This window comes from Oncorhynchus kisutch, linkage group LG5 (assembly GCF_002021735.2).
Source record: "Oncorhynchus kisutch isolate 150728-3 linkage group LG5, Okis_V2, whole genome shotgun sequence".
Taxonomy (NCBI): Eukaryota; Metazoa; Chordata; class Actinopteri; order Salmoniformes; family Salmonidae; genus Oncorhynchus; species Oncorhynchus kisutch.
The window spans coordinates 61704012-61723882 of record NC_034178.2 but is presented as its reverse complement, the minus strand read 5'-3'; the positions used below and the strand labels follow the sequence as shown (position 1 = coordinate 61723882).

General features: G+C 48.9%; 1 pseudogene; it reads left to right on the top strand.

The window, feature by feature from the left end:
• LOC109891379 (plexin-A1-like) overlaps positions 1 to 19871 on the top strand; it is a 370611-nt pseudogene that overhangs the window by 102157 nt on the left and 248583 nt on the right.

Genomic DNA, 19871 nt, shown 5'->3' with positions numbered 1-19871 from the left:
CCTCCCTCTCTCTCTCTCGCTCTCTCTCTCTCTCTCTTCCCCCCCCCCCCCCTTCCCTCCTCCCCTTCCCATTCTCTCTATCTTCTCTCTTTCTCTCTCTCTCTCCCCCCTTCTCTCTCTTCTCTCTCTCTCTCTCTCTTCTCTCTCTCTCCTCCCCCCTTTTTTCTCTCTCTCTTCTCCCCCTTCTCTCTCTCTCTCTCCCCCCCCCCCTCTCTCTCTCTCTCTCTCTCTCTCTCTCTCTCCCCCCCTGCTCTCTCTTCCCCGCTCTTTCTCTCCCCCGCTCTCTCTCTCTCAGCCTCTCCAGATCGATGACAACTTTTGCGGCCAGGACTTTAACCAGCCGCTGGGTGGGACCAGCACCATAGAAGGAATACCGCTCTTCATCGACAAGGAGGACGGCATGACCTCGGTGGCCGCTTACGATTACCACGGCAACACCGTGGCCTTCACAGGCACACGCAACGGCCAGAATGAAGAAGGTAAGAAATAAGAGATCTATAGTTTTTTTTCTGGCAATGAAGAATGCATGCTGTTGGAGCTGGGTTTTTGTTCATGTCAGTTTGTTTCGCCCCTGCGTTATTGTGGACGGTGCTGCTGACTTGTGTGTGGACCTGGCCTACTATCTGGACTGCAGTTGGAAAGGGATGTACATCTCAAGTCTACTGCATTAGCCTATGCTCTGTGGACCTTCAGGCATTCCCACAGTCTTGGCACATTCACATTTTGTCGTAGTTCATTTTTGTAAACAGGAGGTTGCCCCACTGTGTATGGTTAGTGTCCTATGGTTGGGCGATATATCAAATTAGATTCATTTCAATGTTTTTACGCGATATTCCAAATGCCTTTATCTCAAGAATCTCGGTTTTGTTATTTTTAGTTTTTATGAGCATTTATGTCCGCTTGTTCCCATTTACACCAGGGATCTATATTTAATGAAGTGATGCACTTCTCCACCCTAACAATGGGAGTCGTTGTCCCTAAGCGGGAAGACAGGCTTATGTCCAAAATTTGCCCATAGACATGCATTGGGCTTATTTTTTACAGATTTGAGCAAAAGTGAAACCTTTTCCTTCGCCTCTTCCTCTATGGTTTACCCACTGTAAAAAGGCTGTCCTGCTCCTCTTCTCTCTACCTAACTCCCCCTCACAGTCCCTTCAGTTTGGCTGCTCAGCCTACCGTAGTCATCCCTCACCCATCATAGCCTTGCCATTCCCAACCATTCAGAGCGTTTGGAAATGCGTATCTGGACACTGCACCCACCCGCCCACTCAGGTCAGAGTCTTATCGTCGTCCGAAGGGAGAAGACTTTTTATTGTCAACGGTAACACGAAGGTCTGAATGTTGTGCATGCATCCAAATAACCACAACAAGATTCCAAGTCATTTGGATTACCAAACTCCATATAAACATCTTCAAAGGAAACAGGTGTGTGTGTGTGTGTGTGTGTGTGTGTGTGTGTGTGTGTGTGTGTGTGTGTGTGTGTGTGTGTGTGTGTGTGTGTGTGTGTGTGTGTGGTGAATATTAAGAGTACAGTGATGGGCCTCAACATCATGTTCTAACCAGACAGCACTATAGAGGGAAGAACCAAACCAGTCCGTTAGAAGTATATAGCGGGTGGGAGCATTCACAGCCGACTGCTCAGACTGATGAGGGCATTCACAGCAGACTGCTCAGACTGATGAGGACATACCAGCCGATTGCTCAGACTGATGAGGGCATTCACAGCCGACTGCTCAGACTGATGAGGACATACCAGCCGACTGCTCAGACTGATGAGGGCATTCACAGCCGACTGCTCAGACTGATGAGGGCATTCACAGCCGACTGCTCAGACTGATGAGGGCATTCACAGCCGACTGCTCAGACTGATGAGGACATACCAGCCGACTGCTCAGACTGATGAGGACATACCAGCCGACTGCTCAGACTGATGAGGGCATACCAGCCGACTGCTCAGACTGATGAGGGCATACCAGCCGACTGCTCAGACTGATGAGGGCATACCAGCCGACTGCTCAGACTGATGAGGGCATACCAGCCGACTGCTCAGACTGATGAGGGCATACCAGCCGACTGCTCAGACTGATGAGGGCATACCAGCCGACTGCTCAGACTGATGAGGGCATACCAGCCGACTGCTCAGACTGATGAGGGCATACCAGCCGACTGCTCAGACTGATGAGGGCATACCAGCCGACAGTTTTTACGTGCACCTTCTAGCTGGATTTAATTACCAACTATTTTTTACATGGACTGTCATTTGTCTGGATTTAGAGACCAATAGTTTTTACACACATACTTCAAGCCTCTTCCCCTGCCACTCACGCCAACAAAGTTGAGAGATCACGTCTTCCTCTGACAAGCGGTTTCAAATCGCTGTTTGCATTTTAGTTTTGGTGCAACAGAATCGGTCATATGGACACCAAAACACATTGAAACATTATTTTACTGTAATAGGGGATAAGTTAACTTTTCTAACAATACCCTTTTTATGTCTAAACTACTCTCATTGCAAGCCGACACTACTAAAACGAGAGTAGGAATGAACATTGATCCTGGAAAATGAATGCTCAGTTTGTTGCGTGCGCATTTGGGTACCTCTTGCAGCATTTTAGACAAATACTGTTATACTAGCTGTCTAGTCTGTTTTGTGTTTTTTAAATGTGCAATAAGCATAAAACACAGTTATATAAGGGATTGGCCACACAATCTCATTCTGAGAAATAACGTAGGCCTCTTGATTTAACATCTGAACAAAGTGGACAGGCTAACAAGCTGTTCAAACAGTTGCAGACAGACAAAAGCAAACTGTTCAACCTCGTTACATAGCAAATAGATCCAAGCTGGCTAAACTTGAAATATAAAAGATGGGCTTGAGATATTGAGAGCTGTGCTAATCTATAATGAACAATTAGTGGGGCTTTATGGTCGTGGAAGACTTCTACTTAGCCTGGGTATAACTTCACAAGCGCTGAATTCATTAGATTATTGCTGACTGTTTTGAAATGCAGTGTATTTGACCTTTTAATTGTACAACAACGCTTATTTAGAGAGAACAGAAGGAAAGAAATGATTGTGAATCGGCTGTAAGTTTGAAAAAAATCCAGATAATTTTTTTAGGTCATATCGCCCTGCCCTACTGTGTCTGTATGTTACCCTATTCCTTATGTAGTGACATTAGGAATAAAGAATAGATTTGCCCTCATAGATACTTGGCTCTTATAGCCGTTGGTACTTATTCAAAACCTTACGACTGGAGTAGTAACCTATGAGCATCAGTCTTTTCAGCTTCTTGTTCTTAATAGGTGAGATACATTTCTTCCATGTTCTCTTACTCGTCTCTTTAACATCCTCCTGAAGATAGTGTGGTCCATCAATCAAAGCTCCATGCCCTTTTGAATGGCCACTCAGACAACAGGTGTGGTCTTATAGTTTTATGGATACAGTGTAAAGTCTCAGCCGATATTCATGTAATAATGAGGAATTTCCCTTGACCACGTCCACAAATGGGGGAAAACCAGCATTCTTTCCTATTGATCCCCATTATAAAAGAGGCAACTTCGTCGTACATTTTTTGTTATACAGAAATAACAAAACATGCTAAAAAGCTGCTGTGTTGTTCAATGTACATGTAGCCATCTAAAAAATACCGCCCTACGGTTTGCAATCCTCCCACGAAGGGAAATAGAGCTGTCGAGAAGAGCCCTGTGGCCTCAGGCTATTTGGCGTGAGAGAGTGGGAAATGTGGGGACATGGTGTCCCAGTAGGCTACATGTAGCTATGTGTGTGTAAAACATTTAATCACAGGTAAGACATTGAACTTGTTTAGTACAGTCTGTTTGTAACTCCACTCACTACTGAGACACAAAATGGCGCCGGAGACGAAGACTGATGTTTTACATGTTCCTAAACAATTGTGTTTTTTTGTTTGTTTCTTTGTGGTGTTTGTAACTTATTTTTGTACTTATTTTGTACATAATGTTGCTGCTACTGTCTCTTATGACCCGAAAATAGCTTCTAGACATCAGAACTCACCACAAACTGGCATAATCCTTTTTTTCCTTTAACGAGTCTGTTGCGAATGATATACTGCTTTCCCGGGAACAGGCCCAGGCGTCAGTTGTGTGAAGAGAAGGCAGAGAAAAAGGAGCCGGAGGGCGGTTTGCCTTCTGAGAATTCGTAGGCGATCAAATAAACAACCCACCTCCTTCCATTCTGCTAGCAAACGTGCAATCTTTGGAAAATTAAAATCGATGACCTACGCGGAATATTAAACTACCAACAGGACATTCAGAAATGTAATATCTTATGCTTCACAGAGTCGTGGCTGAACGATGACATTATCAACATACGGCTGGATGGTTATACGCCGTAACGGCAGGATAGAAAAGCGGCCTCTGGTAGGACAAGGGGTGGTGGACTATGTATTTTTGTAAATAACAGCTGTTGCACGATATCTAAGGAAGTCTCGAGGTTTTGCTCGCCTGAGCTAGAGTATCTCATGATAAGCTAGATAGACCACACTAGCTACCTAAAGAGTTTTCATCTGTATTTTTCATAGCTGTCTACATACCACCACAGACGGAAGCTGGCACTAGGACCACACTCAATGAGATATATTCCGCCATAAGCAAACAGGGGAACTCTCACCCAGAGGCGGCGCTCTTAGTGGCCGGGGACTTTAATGCAGGGAAACTTAAAACCGTCTTGTTAAATGTGCATCCAGACTGAAAAAAACTCTGGACCCCCTTTACTCCACATACAGAGACGCTTGCTCGCCCTCCATTTGGCAAATCTGACCATATAATTATATCCTCCTGATTCCTGCTTACAAGCAAAAATGTATGCAGGAAGCACCAGTGACTCGGTCTATAAAAAAGTGGTCAGATGAAGCAGATGCTAAGCTACAGGACTGTTTTGTTATCACAGACTGGAATATGTTCCTGGTCTCCTCCAATGGCATTGAGGAGTACACCACATCAATCATTGGATTCATCAATAAATGCATCGATGACGTCATCCCCACAGTGACTGTACGTACATACCCCAACCAGAAGTAATTGATTACAGGAAACATAGGCGCTGAGCTAAAGGCTAGAGCAGCCGCTTTCAAGGAGTAGGATTGTAACCCGGAAGCTCAAGAAGCGGGACTGTAACCCGGACAACCATCAAACAGGCAAAACATCAGTACAGGACTAAGATCGAATTGTTCTACACCTGATTACCAGGACGTGTACTGCGAGCATGCGCTGACCAACAGGCGAGTGTCTTCACTGACATTTTCAACCTCTTCCTGACCGAGTCTGTAATACCAACATGTTTTAAGCAGACCACCATAGTCCCTGTGCCCAAGTACACTAAGGTAACCTGCCTAATTGACTACCGACTGTTAGCACTCATGTCTGTAGCCATGAAGTGCTTTTAAAGGCTGTTCATGGCTCACATCAACACCATTATCCCAGAAACACGCTGATCCTCAACACAATATTACTCCCCCTGAATCTTTGGTGATCATCCCAAGAGCGTGGTGGTAATTGTTGTTGGTTGTGTTGTGTTGGTTTTGTCTCAGTATTAGTACCTACGCTGTGTATTTTGACTGTGGATTGTGTTTGGTAAGTGTTCATGATGGTTTGTCATACACATTTGTGTTTGTCTGTGTTTGTAGTCTAAGGACAGAGCTCTTGGGGTAGATAGGAGCTCATTGTAATTCACCAAGTTACCTTGTCTGTTCTTCTGAAGGCCTGTCTGTCATTGATTCACCATTATGAATGTATAATCGTGTGTCTACGTGTTTGCATTTTGAAATCTTTGTATCTGAGTGTGTTTGTGTGTTATTTAATGTGTGTGTAGAAAGAGAGAGCTAAGCTGTTATTACATACGTGTGTTTGTGTGCTTGTACATCTGTGTCAAGACAAAAGATAAGATAACTAGGTTTTAAGAAGGTCATACCAAGGATAGTTTGCTATTTGATTTAGAATTTTAAGACCCATTGAAGTATCAAAAAAAATTATTGAATTAAACATTTTATTTGGCCTAACTGCTATTAATTATCCCATAAAAACACATTGAATAACAGACATGGACCTTAGTTTTTTTTAAATAAACCCAACACATATTAGTAGCCACGTAACCAAATACAATACTTTTCTCTACTAGTTCTCCATCGTGCACCGTTATAGCGGCATGCATATGTGCGTGTTTGCATGAGTGTTTGCGTGTGTGTGTGGGCTTGTGTGTTTCTCTGTGTGTGTGGGCTTGTGTGTTTCTCTGTGTGTGTGGGCTTGTGTGTTTCTCTGTGTGTGTACTGTGTTGTCCAGTTGGTAGAGCATGGAGCTTTTAGCACCATGGTTGTGATGTTGTGGATTGGATTCCCACGGGGGACCATTCCCACCAACCACAAGGAGTTGTTTGCTCTTTCTCTGTGTAAGAGCGTCTACTAAATGACTCAAATGTAAATGTGTCATCTCCCAGATCAACTAGGCCCAACTCAGCGTACTTGGAAAGAGACGGTGAATGGAGGAGGAGATGATGATGGAGGGAGGGAGGATGAGAGAGAGGAGGTAGAGAGAATGACGAGGGAGAACAGTGGATTAGCAACGTGCGGTGGAAGCTCTTTTTGATGGATCTGTTGAAATGTGAAGTGGGGGAAAGGCTCTGGCTTGTCCCCAAGCACACACTCTCTGTGTGTGTGTGTGTATTTGTTTGTATGCATTAGGTTCCACCATGAATGTTAGTCTGTCAGTGTGTCATGCTTTTGTGTTTCACAATATAAGTTTAGCTTGTACATAAATAAGGGAGCTGTGTGTGTGTGTGTGTGTGAGAGAGGGAGAGAGTTTAGCTTGTACATACATAAGGGAGCTGTGTGTGTGTGTGTGTGTGTGTGTGTGTGTGTGTGTGTGTGTGTGTGTGTGTGTGTGTGTGTGTGTGTGTGAGAGAGAGAGTTTAGCTTGTACATACATAAGGGAGCTGTGTGTGTGTGTGTGAGAGAGAGAGAGAGAATTTAGCTTGTACAGACATAAGGGAGCTGTTTGTGTGTTTGGGAGAGATGGAGCGAGACAGAGAGAAAGAGGGAGGTGGAAAGGGAAATAGGGAGAGATGGTAAGAAAGGCTGTTGAATGGATGGATGGATCAGTCTGTCTTTGGGGACCAAACTCCCTGTAGCGATTCCCTCTCCCAGCTGTAGAGAGAGAACGAAAGAGTGAGTGAAAGAGAGAGTTAGAGGAGGGAGGGGTAATAGAAAAGGGAGAGACAAAGTGGGTGTGCATGTTTTATGTTCTATCTGTGACCTCATTTGTCAGTCTCATGATTGTACCATGGTCTCCACCATTTCCTTTTAACACAACCCTCTCTTTCTCTGAAGGATTCTGTTGCTAATTAGTTTAATATAAAACCTCCCTTTACTTCCTTCTCCTTCCCTACCTCTCTCCCCCTCCCTCCTTTCTCTCTCTCACCTTCTCCTTCCTCTCCCCCGCTCTCCTACCTCTCTCCATCTCCCCGCTCCCCCCCCCCCACCTTCCTCTCTCTCTCCCCCTCCCTCCCTCCCCCTCGCTCCCCCTCTCCTTCCTCTCTCGCTCACCCTCCCTCTCTCCCTCTCCCTCATTCCTCTCTCCCTCTCCCCCTCCCTCCTCTCGTTCTCCCACTCTCCTACCTCTCTCTCGCTCCCTCTCCATCCTACCTCTCTCTCTCTCGCTCCCCCTCCCTCCTACCTCTCTCTCGCTCCCCCTCTCTCCTTCCTCTCCCTCTCCTTCCTCTTTCTCTCCCCTTCCTCTCTCTCCCCCTCTCCTTCCTCTCTCTCTCCCCCTCTTCTTCCTCTCCCTCTCCTTCCTCTCCTTCCTCTCTCTCCCCTTCTCCTTCCTCTCTCTCCCCCTATCCTACCGCTCCCGCTCTCCTTCCTTTCTCTCGCTCCCCCTCCCCCCTACCTCTCTCCCTCCCCTCTCCCTCCTTCTTCTCTCCCTCCCCTCTCCCTCCTTCTTATCTCCCTCGCCCCCTCTCTCCTTCCTCTCCCTCCTTTCCCTCCATCCCTCCCCTAGTCCTCCCTATCGACATATCCCACCCCACCCTGGTATTACCATAGCGTTAACAATTGTCAGCTGTTTCTCCAGAGGGGGTACAACGCTCCCATCTGCTCTCTGGCCACTGTGCCAGGAGGTGCCAGGAGGTGCCAGAAGGTGCCAGACACAGGTTGTCCTACTGAAGGGTTTCCCACATGCCCCACCACACACTCAGAGGGTCCTCTGACTCTGACATGGAATCCACAGAAGATTTATTGGAGTGGAAAGTGGATGGGAGATTTAATTGTTTTTCATTCTATCCTGACGTAGGCATCATTAATGAACAGTCCAAAGTCTAAATGTTCTGAAGTGTTAGCTATTGAACTTGACCAGGATGGTCTTGATATGAAATTGATTTGCTTACCCTGCAGTTAAATGGTTAGTCTTTCAAATATTACACGTTTGTGTAATCTTCTTGGCCACGTTGACATGGTACACGGTCGTTGGTATTCCAGAGTGACGGGTGTATCCATGAGCACGGTGTGTGTCAGAGGCTAATTGACTGATCATTGTTGTCCTACAGGCACGTAATGATTTGTGTGTGTGTCAATCTGGCGTTGTGTGTAAGTGTACAGTGTGTCTTTCTGTGTGTCAGAGACTGACATCAACCCCCCACACTCTCGCCACAGGCATGGTAATGATGGGACCGACCCCGCCTGGCAACTAAACCCCCCCTACCTCTCGCTCTCTTTCTCTCTCTCTCTCTATCTCTGTCTCTCTTTCTCTCTCTTTTAAGGGTAAGCTGCAGATGGGACCCAGCCTCCTGTTATAGCTAGAGGGAGGGAGAGATGGAAGAGAGGGAGGGAGAGATGGAAGAGAGGGAGGGAGAGATGGAAGAGAGGGAGGGAGAGATGGAAGAGAGGGAGGGAGAGATGGAAGAGAGGGAGGGAGAGATGGAAGAGAGGGAGGGAGAGATGGAAGAGAGGGAGGGATAGATGGAAGAGAGGGAGTGAAAGAGGGAAGAGAGGGAGGGAGAGATGGGAGAGATGGAAGAGAGGGAGTGAAAGATGGAAGAGAGGGAGTGAAAGATGGAAGAGGGGGAGTGAAAGATGGAAGAGAGGGAGGGAGAGATGGAAGAGAGGGAGTGAAAGATGGAAGAGAGGGAGTGAAAGATGGAAGAGAGGGAGGGAGAGATGGAAGAAAGGGAGGGAGAGATGGAAGAGAGGGAGTGAAAGAGGGAAGAGAGGGAGGGAGAGATGGGAGAGATGGAAGAGAGGGAGTGAAAGATGGAAGAGAGGGAGTGAAAGATGGAAGAGAGGGAGTGAAAGATGGAAGAGAGGGAGTGAAAGATGGAAGAGGGGGAGTGAAAGATGGAAGAGGGGGAAGAGAGGGAGGGAGAGATGGAAGAGATGGAAGAGAGGGAGTGAACGATGGAAGAGAGGGAAGAGAGGGAGTGAAAGATGGAAGAGAGGGAGGGAGAGAGGGGAGAGATGGAAGGAGGAATAGAGGGAGAGATGGAAGGAGGAATAGAGGGAGAGATGGAAGGAGGGAGAGATGGAAGGAGGGAGAGATGGAAGGAGGAAGAGAGGGAGGGAGAGATGGAAGGAGGAAGAGAGGGAGGGGGAGATGGAAGAGAGAGATGGAGAGATGGAAAGAGGAATAGAGGGAGGTAGAGATGGAATGAGGGAGAGATGGAATGAGGAAGAAAGGGAGGAAGAAATGGAAGAGGGAGGGAGAGATGAAAGGAAGGAGGAAGGAGAGGGAGGGGAGAGATGGAAGGAAGGCGGAGGAGAGGGAGGGGAGAGATGGAAGGAAGGAGGAAGAGAGGGAGGGGAGGGGAGAGACAGAAGGAGAGGGCAGGATCAAGAGTGTTAAGGGCAGTGGGATGGATAGAAAGACAGAGGGAGGGGGAGATGGAAGGAAGGAGGAGGAGAGGGAGGGGAGAGATGGAAGGAAGGAGGAGGAGAGGGAGGGGAGAGATGGAAGGAAGGGGGAGGGGAGAGATGGAAGGAAGGGGGAGGAGAGGGAGGGGAGAGACGGAAGGAAGGAGTAGGAGAGGGAGGGGAGAGATGGAAGGAAGGAGGAGGAGAGGGAGGGGAGAGACGGAAGGGAGGAGGAGAGGGAGGGAGAGATGGAAGGAAGGAGGAGGAGAGGGAGGGAGGGAGGGGAGAGATGGAAGGAGAGGGAGGGGAGAGATGGAAGGAAGGAGGAAGAGAGGAAGGGGAGGGGAGAGACAGAAGGAGAGGGCAGGATCAAGAGTGTTAAGGGCAGTGGGATGGATAGAAAGACAGAGGGAGGGAGAGATGGAAGGAAGGAGTAGGAGAGGGAGGGGAGAGATGGAAGGAAGGAGGAGGAGAGGGAGGGGAGAGATGGAAGGAAGGAGGAGGAGAGGGAGGGGAGAGATGGAAGGAAGGAGGAGGAGAGGGAGGGGAGAGATGGAAGGAAGGAGGAGGAGAGGTAGGGGAGAGATGGAAGGAAGGAGGAGGAGAGGGAGGGGAGAGATGGAAGGAAGGAGGAGGAGAGGGAGGGGAGAGACGGAAGGAGGAGGAGAGGGAGGGAGGGAGGGAGGGAGGGGAGAAATGGAAGGAAGGACTAGGAGAGGGAGGGGAGAGATGGAAGGAAGGGGGAGGAGAGGGAGGGGAGAGACGGAAGGAAGGGGGAGGAGATGGAGGGGAGAGACGGAAGGAAGGAGTAGGAGAGGGAGGGGAGAGATGGAAGGAAGGAGGAGGAGAGGGAGGGGAGAGACGGAAGGAAGGAGGAGGAGAGGGAGGGAGAGATGGAAGGAAGGAGGAGGAGAGGGAGGGGAGAGATGGAAGGAGAGGGAGGGGAGAGATGGAAGGAAGGAGGAAGAGAGGAAGGGGGGGAGAGACAGAAGGAGAGGGCAGGATCAAGAGTGTTAAGGGCAGTGGGATGGATAGAAAGACAGAGGGAGGGAGAGATGGAAGGAAGGAGTAGGAGAAGGAGGGGAGAGATGGAAGGAAGGAGGAGGAGAGGGAGGGGAGAGATGGAAGGAAGGAGGAGGAGAGGGAGGGGAGAGATGGAAGGAAGGAGGAGGAGAGGGAGGGGAGAGATGGAAGGAAGGAGGAGGAGAGGGAGGGGAGAGATGGAAGGAAGGAGGAGGAGAGGGAGGGGAGAGATGGAAGGAAGGAGGAGGAGAGGGAGGGGAGAGACTGAAGGAGGAGGAGAGGGAGGGGAGAAATAAAAGGAAGGAGGAGTAGAGGGAGGGGAGAGACGGAAGGAAGGAGGAGGAGAGGGAGTGGAGAGACGTAAGGAAGGAGGAGGAGAGGGAGGGGAGAGACGTAAGGAAGGAGGAGGAGAGGGAGGGGAGAGACGTAAGGAAGGAGGAGGAGAGGGAGGGGAGAGACGGAAGGAAGGAGGAGGAGAGGGAGGGGAGAGACGGAAGGAAGGAGGAGGAGAGGGAGGGGAGAGATGGAAGGAAGGAGGAGGAGAGGGAGGGGAGAGATGGAAGGAAGGAGGAGGAGAGGGAGGGGAGAGACGGAAGGAAGGAGGAGGAGAGGGAGGGGAGAGACGGAAGGAAGGAGGAGGAGAGGGAGGGGAGAGACGGAAGGAAGGAGGAGGAGAGGGAGGGGAGAGACGTAAGGAAGGAGGAGGAGAGGGAGGGGAGAGACGTGAGGAAGGAGGAGGAGAGGGAGAGGGCAGGATCAAGAGTGTTAAGAGCAGTGGGATGGTTAGAAAGGACAGAGGCAGGGAAGGAATACAACAAAAAGAGATGGACAGATGGACCGAGACAGACAGTATTATAGTAGAAGGATGGTGTGTGTGGACTGTCCAGTCCTTTTCTCCTGAGTGGAGGAGGCATACTGAGAGAGAGGCCTGCTGGCCAGCGTGGCAAACAGACGGGGCCCAAACCAGACCCAATGACATGGATAACACACACACTGTCAAAGATAGACACACACACTGGTAGTCCATCTGTGGATAGGGAGGGTCATTTCAACTCATTGTTTTTGGAGTGAATAGGTTTACTGTCATCCTGATTCATTTAAAATGCTCAGCTTCCCATCACTCTTTCTCTTTCCCTCCCTCTATATCACTAGCTGTTCTCTCTCTCTCTCTCCCATTCCGTCTATATCACTAGCTGTTATTCTCACTCTCTCCCATTCCCTCTATATCACTAGCTGTTCTCTCCCTCCCATTCCCTCTATCACCAGCTGTTCTCTCCCTCTCGCCCATTCCGTCTATATCACTAGCTGTTATCTCACTCTCTCCCATTCCCTCTATATCACTAGCTGTTATCTCTCTCTCTCCCATTCCGTCTATATCACTAGCTGTTCTCTCCCTCTCTCCCATTCCCTCTATATCACTAGCTGTTATCTCACTCTCTCCCATTCCCTCTATATCACTAGCTGTTATCTCTCTCTCTCCCATTCCGTCTATATCACTAGCTGTTCTCTCCCTCTCTCCCATTCCCTCTATATCACTAGCTGTTCTCTCCCTCTCTCCCATTCCCTCTATATCACCAGCTGTTCTCTCCCTCTCTCCCATTCCGTCTATATCACTAGCTGTTCTCTCCCTCTCTCCCATTCCCTCTATATCACTAGCTGTTCTCTCCCTCTCTCCCATTCCCTCTATATCACCAGCTGTTCTCTCCCATTCCCTCTATATCACCAGCTGTTCTCTCCCTCTCTCCCATTCCCTCTATATCACCAGCTGTTCTCTCCCTCTCTCCCATTCCCTCTATATCACCAGCTGTTCTCTCCCTCTCTCCCATTCCCTCTATATCACCAGCTGTTCTCTCCCTCTCTCCCATTCCGTCTATATCACTAGCTGTTCTCTCCCTCTCTCCCATTCCCTCTATATCACTAGCTGTTCTCTCCCTCTCTCCCATTCCCTCTATATCACCAGCTGTTCTCTCCCATTCCCTCTATATCACCAGCTGTTCTCTCCCTCTCTCCCATTCCCTCTATATCACCAGCTGTTCTCTCCCTCTCTCCCATTCCCTCTATATCACCAGCTGTTCTCTCCCATTCCCTCTATATCACCAGCTGTTCTCTCCCTCTCTCCCATTCCCTCTATATCACCAGCTGTTCTCTCCCTCTCTCCCATTCCCTCTATATCACTAGCTGTTCTCTCCCTCTCTCCCATTCCCTCTATATCACCAGCTGTTCTCTCCCTCTCTCCCATTCCGTCTATATCACTAGCTGTTCTCTCCCTCTCTCCCATTCCCTCTATATCACTAGCTGTTCTCTCCCTCTCTCCCATTCCCTCTATATCACCAGCTGTTCTCTCCCATTCCCTCTATATCACCAGCTGTTCTCTCCCTCTCTCCCATTCCCTCTATATCACCAGCTGTTCTCTCCCTCTCTCCCATTCCCTCTATATCACCAGCTGTTCTCTCCCATTCCCTCTATATCACCAGCTGTTCTCTCCCTCTCTCCCATTCCCTCTATATCACCAGCTGTTCTCTCCCTCTCTCCCATTCCCTCTATATCACTAGCTGTTCTCTCCCTCTCTCCCATTCCCTCTATATCACTAGCTGTTCTCTCCCTCTCTCCCATTCCGTCTATATCACTAGCTGTTCTCTCCCTCTCTCCCATTCCCTCTATATCACCAGCTGTTCTCTCCCTCTCTCCTATTCCCTCTATATCACCAGCTGTTCTCTCCCATTCCCTCTATATCACCAGCTGTTCTCTCCCATTCCCTCTATATCACCAGCTGTTCTCTCCCTCTCACCTGTAATATATGTTAACATATGGCTTGATTTTGTACAGCACGCCCACAATCTTTTAGATTACATTCACAGAAAACGTGTTGTTAAAGTCTGTGTATATGTGAATGTGTGTTTGTGTGCATTTGTTTTTTCTTGTCTGTTCTTCCTTTAGCAGTGTGTGAGCAGATGAATGAGATGTTGCAATTCTCAGTTCAATCAGAGAGACGGAAAGAGTGATGGATGGACAGATGCGAGAGAAGGGCATGATCAGGATCAGCTGCATCAAATTATCAGGAAGTATTCTATTATAGTTTTGTTAAGATTATCAGTATTATGATATACAAGTGATTCACATTACAGGGTCAAACCTGTAGCACTAGCCTGGCCTGCTTACGCTGACCAAATTTAGCTGGTAAGTTGCTTGAACTGTGTTGGAATGGACTATGTGATAAAGAAAATATTCAAGGCAGCACAGTGCAGTTTACACTGCCCTGTAGTGTAAATGGGTCACTGTATTGGCCTGACGCCGATACAGGCTGAGCTAGATCCGAGCTAGGAAGTGAAGCCTGGCCAATCTCTTATGTTTCACACTGCTAATGCTCCAAGCCATCACAGCTGCACTCCAGGAACTGTGTGTGAGAGTCTGTGTGTGTTTGCATGTGTGTACCTGCGTTTGTCTGCCTGTGTCTATATTGATGAAGCATGTGGCTTTTAATTAGCTCAAATCAGTAATGCCCAGGTCTGCTACAGTGTGTTGGATGGGCAGCCTGCCTGTCTTCTTCTGTACTAACAAGGAACGTAAGAAAGAACATTGTTCCCTGAAGACTAAAAAAGAAGAGGGATATAATGGCTGGTTTCATTCACACACCTTAAACACTATGGTAGATTCTCACACCGTGAGAACTGCTGTGGGTGTGTCTGCATGTGTCTGCTAATATTGGTGTGTGTGTGCGTGTCTCCACTGTATGTTAGAAGGTGCCTCTGCTCACACCAGCTCATTGATGGCCCGAGCTTAGAAGCACACAGACACAGCCTATTTTTAAAAGAGGAGTGAAAGTCTTAGTTATTCCAGTGACTCTTCTCTTCTCTCTTGTTCTCTTTCTCTCTTCCCCTGAGTCTGGCTCCAAAGCTTTCTCTGAAGAAATAGCTCGCTCTCTCTCCTGCTCTCTCTCCCCTACTCTCTCTCGCTTTGTCCTGCTCTCCCTCTCTCGCTCACGCTCCCTCTCTCGCTTACACTCCCTCTCCTGCTCGCTTCCTCTCCCTCTCTCGCTTGCGCTCCCCCCTCTCGCTTGCGCTCCCCCTCTCACACTCGCGCTCCCCCTCTCTCACGTGCTCTCCCTCTCTCGCTCGCGCTCCCCTTCTCTCGCGTGCTTTCTCTCTATCTCACGCGTGCTCTCTCTCTATCTCACGCGTGCTCTCTCTATCTCACGCGTGCTCTCTCTATCTCACGCGTGCTCTCTCTATCTCACGCGTGCTCTCTCTATCTCACGCGTGCTCTCTCTCTATCTCACGCGTGCTTTCTCTCTATCTCACGCGTGCTCTCTCTCTATCTCACGCGTGCTCTCTATCTCACGCGTGCTCTCTCTATCTCACGCGTGCTCTCTCTATCTCACGCGTGCTCTCTCTATCTCACGCGTGCTCTCTCTATCTCACGCGTGCTCTCTCTATCTCACGCGTGCTCTCTCTCTATCTCACGCGTGCTCTCTCTCTATCTCACGCGTGCTCTCTCTCTATCTCACGCGTGCTCTCTCTCTATCTCACGCGTGCTCTCTCTCTATCTCACGCGTGCTCTCTCTCTATCTCACGCGTGCTCTCTCTCTATCTCACGCGTGCTCTCTCTCTATCTCACGCGTGCGCTCTCTCTATCTCACGCGTGCTCTCTCTATCTCACGCGTGCTCTCTCGCTCACACTCCCTCTCCTGCTCGCTTCCTCTCCCTCTCTCTATCTCACGCGTGCTCTCTCTCTATCTCACGCGTGCTCTCTCTATCTCACGCGTGCTCTCTCTATCTCACGCGTGCTCTCTATCTCACGCGTGCTCTCTCTATCTCACGCGTGCTCTCTCTATCTCACGCGTGCTCTCTCTATCTCACGCGTGCTCTCTCTCTCTCACGCGTGCTCTCTCTCTATCTCACGCGTGCTCTCTCTCTATCTCACGCGTGCTCTCTCTCTATCTCACGCGTGCTCTCTCTCTATCTCACGCGTGCTCTCTCTCTATCTCACGCGTGCTCTCTCTCTATCTCACGCGTGCTCTCTCTCTATCTCACGCGTGCTCTCTCTCTATCTCACGCGTGCTCTCTCTCTATCTCACGCGTGCGCTCTCTCTATCTCACGCGTGCTCTCTCTATCTCACGCGTGCTCTCTCGCTCACACTCCCTCTCCTGCTCGCTTCCTCTCCCTCTCTCTATCTCACGCGTGCTCTCTCTCTATCTCACGCGTGCTCTCTCTATCTCACGCGTGCTCTCTCTATCTCACGCGTGCTCTCTCTATATCACGCGTGCTCTCTCGCTCGCGCTCCCCCTCTTACGCTCGCGCTCCCCCTCTCACGCTCGCGCTCCCCCCTCTCTCACGTGCTCTCCCTCTCTCGCTCGCGCTCCCCTTCTCTCGCGTGCTTTCTCTCTATCTCACGCGTGCTCTCTCTCTATCTCACGCGTGCTCTCTCTATCTCACGCGTGCTCTCTCTATCTCACGCGTGCTCTCTCTATCTCACGCGTGCTCTCTCTATCTCACGCGTGCTCTCTCTATCTCACGCGTGCTCTCTCTCTATCTCACGCGTGCTTTCTCTCTATCTCACGCGTGCTCTCTCTATCTCACGCGTGCTCTCTCTATCTCACGCGTGCTCTCTCTATCTCACGCGTGCTCTCTCTATCTCACGCGTGCTCTCTCTATCTCACGCGTGCTCTCTCTCTATCTCACGCGTGCTCTCTCTCTATCTCACGCGTGCTCTCTCTCTATCTCACGCGTGCTCTCTCTCTATCTCACGCGTGCTCTCTCTCTATCTCACGCGTGCTCTCTCTCTATCTCACGCGTGCTCTCTCTCTATCTCACGCGTGCGCTCTCTCTATCTCACGCGTGCTCTCTCTATCTCACGCGTGCTCTCTCGCTCACACTCCCTCTCCTGCTCGCTTCCTCTCCCTCTCTCTATCTCACGCGTGCTCTCTCTCTATCTCACGCGTGCTCTCTCTATCTCACGCGTGCTCTCTCTATCTCACGCGTGCTCTCTCTATCTCACGCGTGCTCTCTCTATCTCACGCGTGCTCTCTCTATATCACGCGTGCTCTCTCGCTCACACTCCCTCTCGCTCGCGCTCCCCCTCTTACGCTCGCGCTCCCCCTCTTACGCTCGCGCTCCCCCTCTCACGCTCGCGCTCCCCCTCTCACGCTCGCGCTCCCCCTCTCTCACGTGCTCTCCCTCTCTCGCTCGCGCTCCCCTTCTCACGCGTGCTTTCTCTCTATCTCACGCGTGCTCTCTCTCTATCTCACGCGTGCTCTCTTCTCTATCTCACGCGTGCTCTACGCGTGCTCTCTCTATCTCACGCGTGCTCTCTCTATCTCACGCGTGCTCTCTCTATCTCACGCGTGCTCTCTCTATCTCACGCGTGCTCTCTCTCTATCTCACGCGTGCTCTCTCTCTATCTCACGCGTGCTCTCTCTCTATCTCACGCGTGCTCTCTCTCTATCTCACGCGTGCTCTCTATCTCACGCGTGCTCTACGCGTGCTCTCTATCTCACGCGTGCTCTCTCTATCTCACGCGTGCTCTCTCTATCTCACGCGTGCTCTCTCTATCTCACGCGTGCTCTCTCTATCTCACGCGTGCTCTCTCTATCTCACGCGTGCTCTCTCTATCTCACGCGTGCTCTCTCTATCTCACGCGTGCTCTCTCTATCTCACGCGTGCTCTCTCTATCTCACGCGTGCTCTCTCTATCTCACGCGTGCTCTCTCTATCTCACGCGTGCTCTCTCTATCTCACGCGTGCTCTCTCTATCTCACGCGTGCTCTCTCTCTATCTCACGCGTGCTCTCTCTCTATCTCACGCGTGCTCTCTCTATCTCACGCGTGCTCTCTCTATCTCACGCGTGCTCTCTCTCTATCTCACGCGTGCTCTCTCGAACATGCGATCTCTCCGCTCTTTCTCTCTCTCTCTCGATCGCTCTCTCCTGCTCTGATCAAAGAGTTCCCTGTGTGTCAGATAATAGGCAGAGGGAGAGCAGAGTGGATTTTTCAATGAGATGCAGCTAGTGCCCTCAATTTTCCTCTCATTTAGTTTAATTAAGGACAAGGCTGTCTGACACACAGCTAGGCACATAGGAATACACACTCGCACACAGACACACACAGGCACACACATACATGTGTTCACATGCAGGTATATGCATGCACACACACGGAGACACACACACACACATAGTGCTAGGCCCAGTGGTAGGTGCGAGGGATTGGAGACAGTAATGAGGGATCTCTTAACAGACTTTAACAGTACTGGTTCGGGATGGTTAAGGACATTGGAAGCTCTCATTAAACCACTGTCTCACACCCCCTCTTATGTCACACTAATATACCCTACCTTCTAGACCGTAACCATTAGTCATTCTATGAGTAATGGTCATAGAATAGGTCTAGATTTTAACGCCTTTTGGTTGCTAGTTGTGGCACTCGTTTTTTTAGGTCCTCGTAGCTTGAAATGATTGAATTTTACAAAAAGGTCAAAGATTTGGTTTATTTGTCTGTTAAGGGCCCAAACTATAAAAATAAAAACTGTTTTAAAAGTCTCTTTAAAGTGTCTTTGTTCCTTCCGATGCGCTTGGCATTGCTTTGGTGGAGCATTGGACTTTTATCGTTGGCAGGTGTTGGTACTTTAGGCATTTTATTGGCACACTTGAAGGTCTTGTGGTGCTCTCAGTATGGTGGTAGACTTACTGTCCTGCCGTACCTTTGACCGGTGCCAACTAGAGATGACAGAGTGCCAAACACACACACACACACCACACACACACACACACACCTCTTTTGACCCACTGTTACTTGGGCTTGTGTGCGATACACTCAGTCCTCATTTACCTAATAGGTTATTACTTCATGTAGCCACAGCAACCCTGATAGGTTATTACTGTATGTAGCCACATCAACCCTGATAGGTTATTACTGTATGTAGCCACATCAACCCTGATAGGTTATTACTGTATGTAGCCACATCAACCCTGATAGGTTATTACTGTATGTAGCCACATCAACCCTGAAAGGTTATTACTTTATGTAGCCACATCAACCCTGATAGGTTATTACTGTATGTAGCCACAGCAACCCTGATAGGTTATTACTGTATGTAGCCACAGCAACCCTGATAGGTTATTACTTCATGTAGCCACAGCAACCCTAATAGGTTATTACTTTATGTAGCCACATCAACCCTAATAGGTTATTACTTTATGTAGCCACAGCAACCCTAATAGGTTATTACTTTATGTAGCCACATCAACCCTGATAGGTTATTACTTTATGTAGCCACATCAACCCTAATAGGTTATTACTTTATGTAGCCACATCAACCCTGATAGGTTATTACTTTATGTATCCATAGCAACCCTGATAGGTTATTACTTTATGTAGCCACAGCAACCCTGATAGGTTATTACTTTATGTAGCCACAGCAACCCTGATAGGTTATTACTTTATGTAGCCACAGCAACCCTGATAGGTTATTACTTTATGTAGCCACAGCAACCCTGATAGGTTATTACTTTATGTAGCCACATAAAGCCTAAACCTAATAGTTATATATATTACTTTATGTAGCCATGGCAACCCTAACTCTAATAGGTTATTCCTTTATTTAGCCATTGTATCTGACAGTATGTTCCTTGGCTAAGAGCAGGTCTGAAGTCAGACAACATAGACTACAATACATGGAGCTTCTCTTAAATTCTATGTGAATTTGGTTGGGTCACGGAAAAGTTACATAATGCAGTAACTTTTCTGTGACCCAACTAAATTCACATAGAATTGTGAGTTCTAGATCTGTCATTCTCATTGAAAGCAAGTCTAAAAAGCTGTAGATCTGTGCACTATTTCTATGCTTCCCATTCTTAAGGTTAGTTTATAAGTTAGTATGCTAATATGCTTACATGCTTAGATGCTGACGCTCTTAGATGCTGACGCTCTTAGATGCTGACGCGCTTAGATGCTGACACGTTTCAATGCTAGCACGCTTCG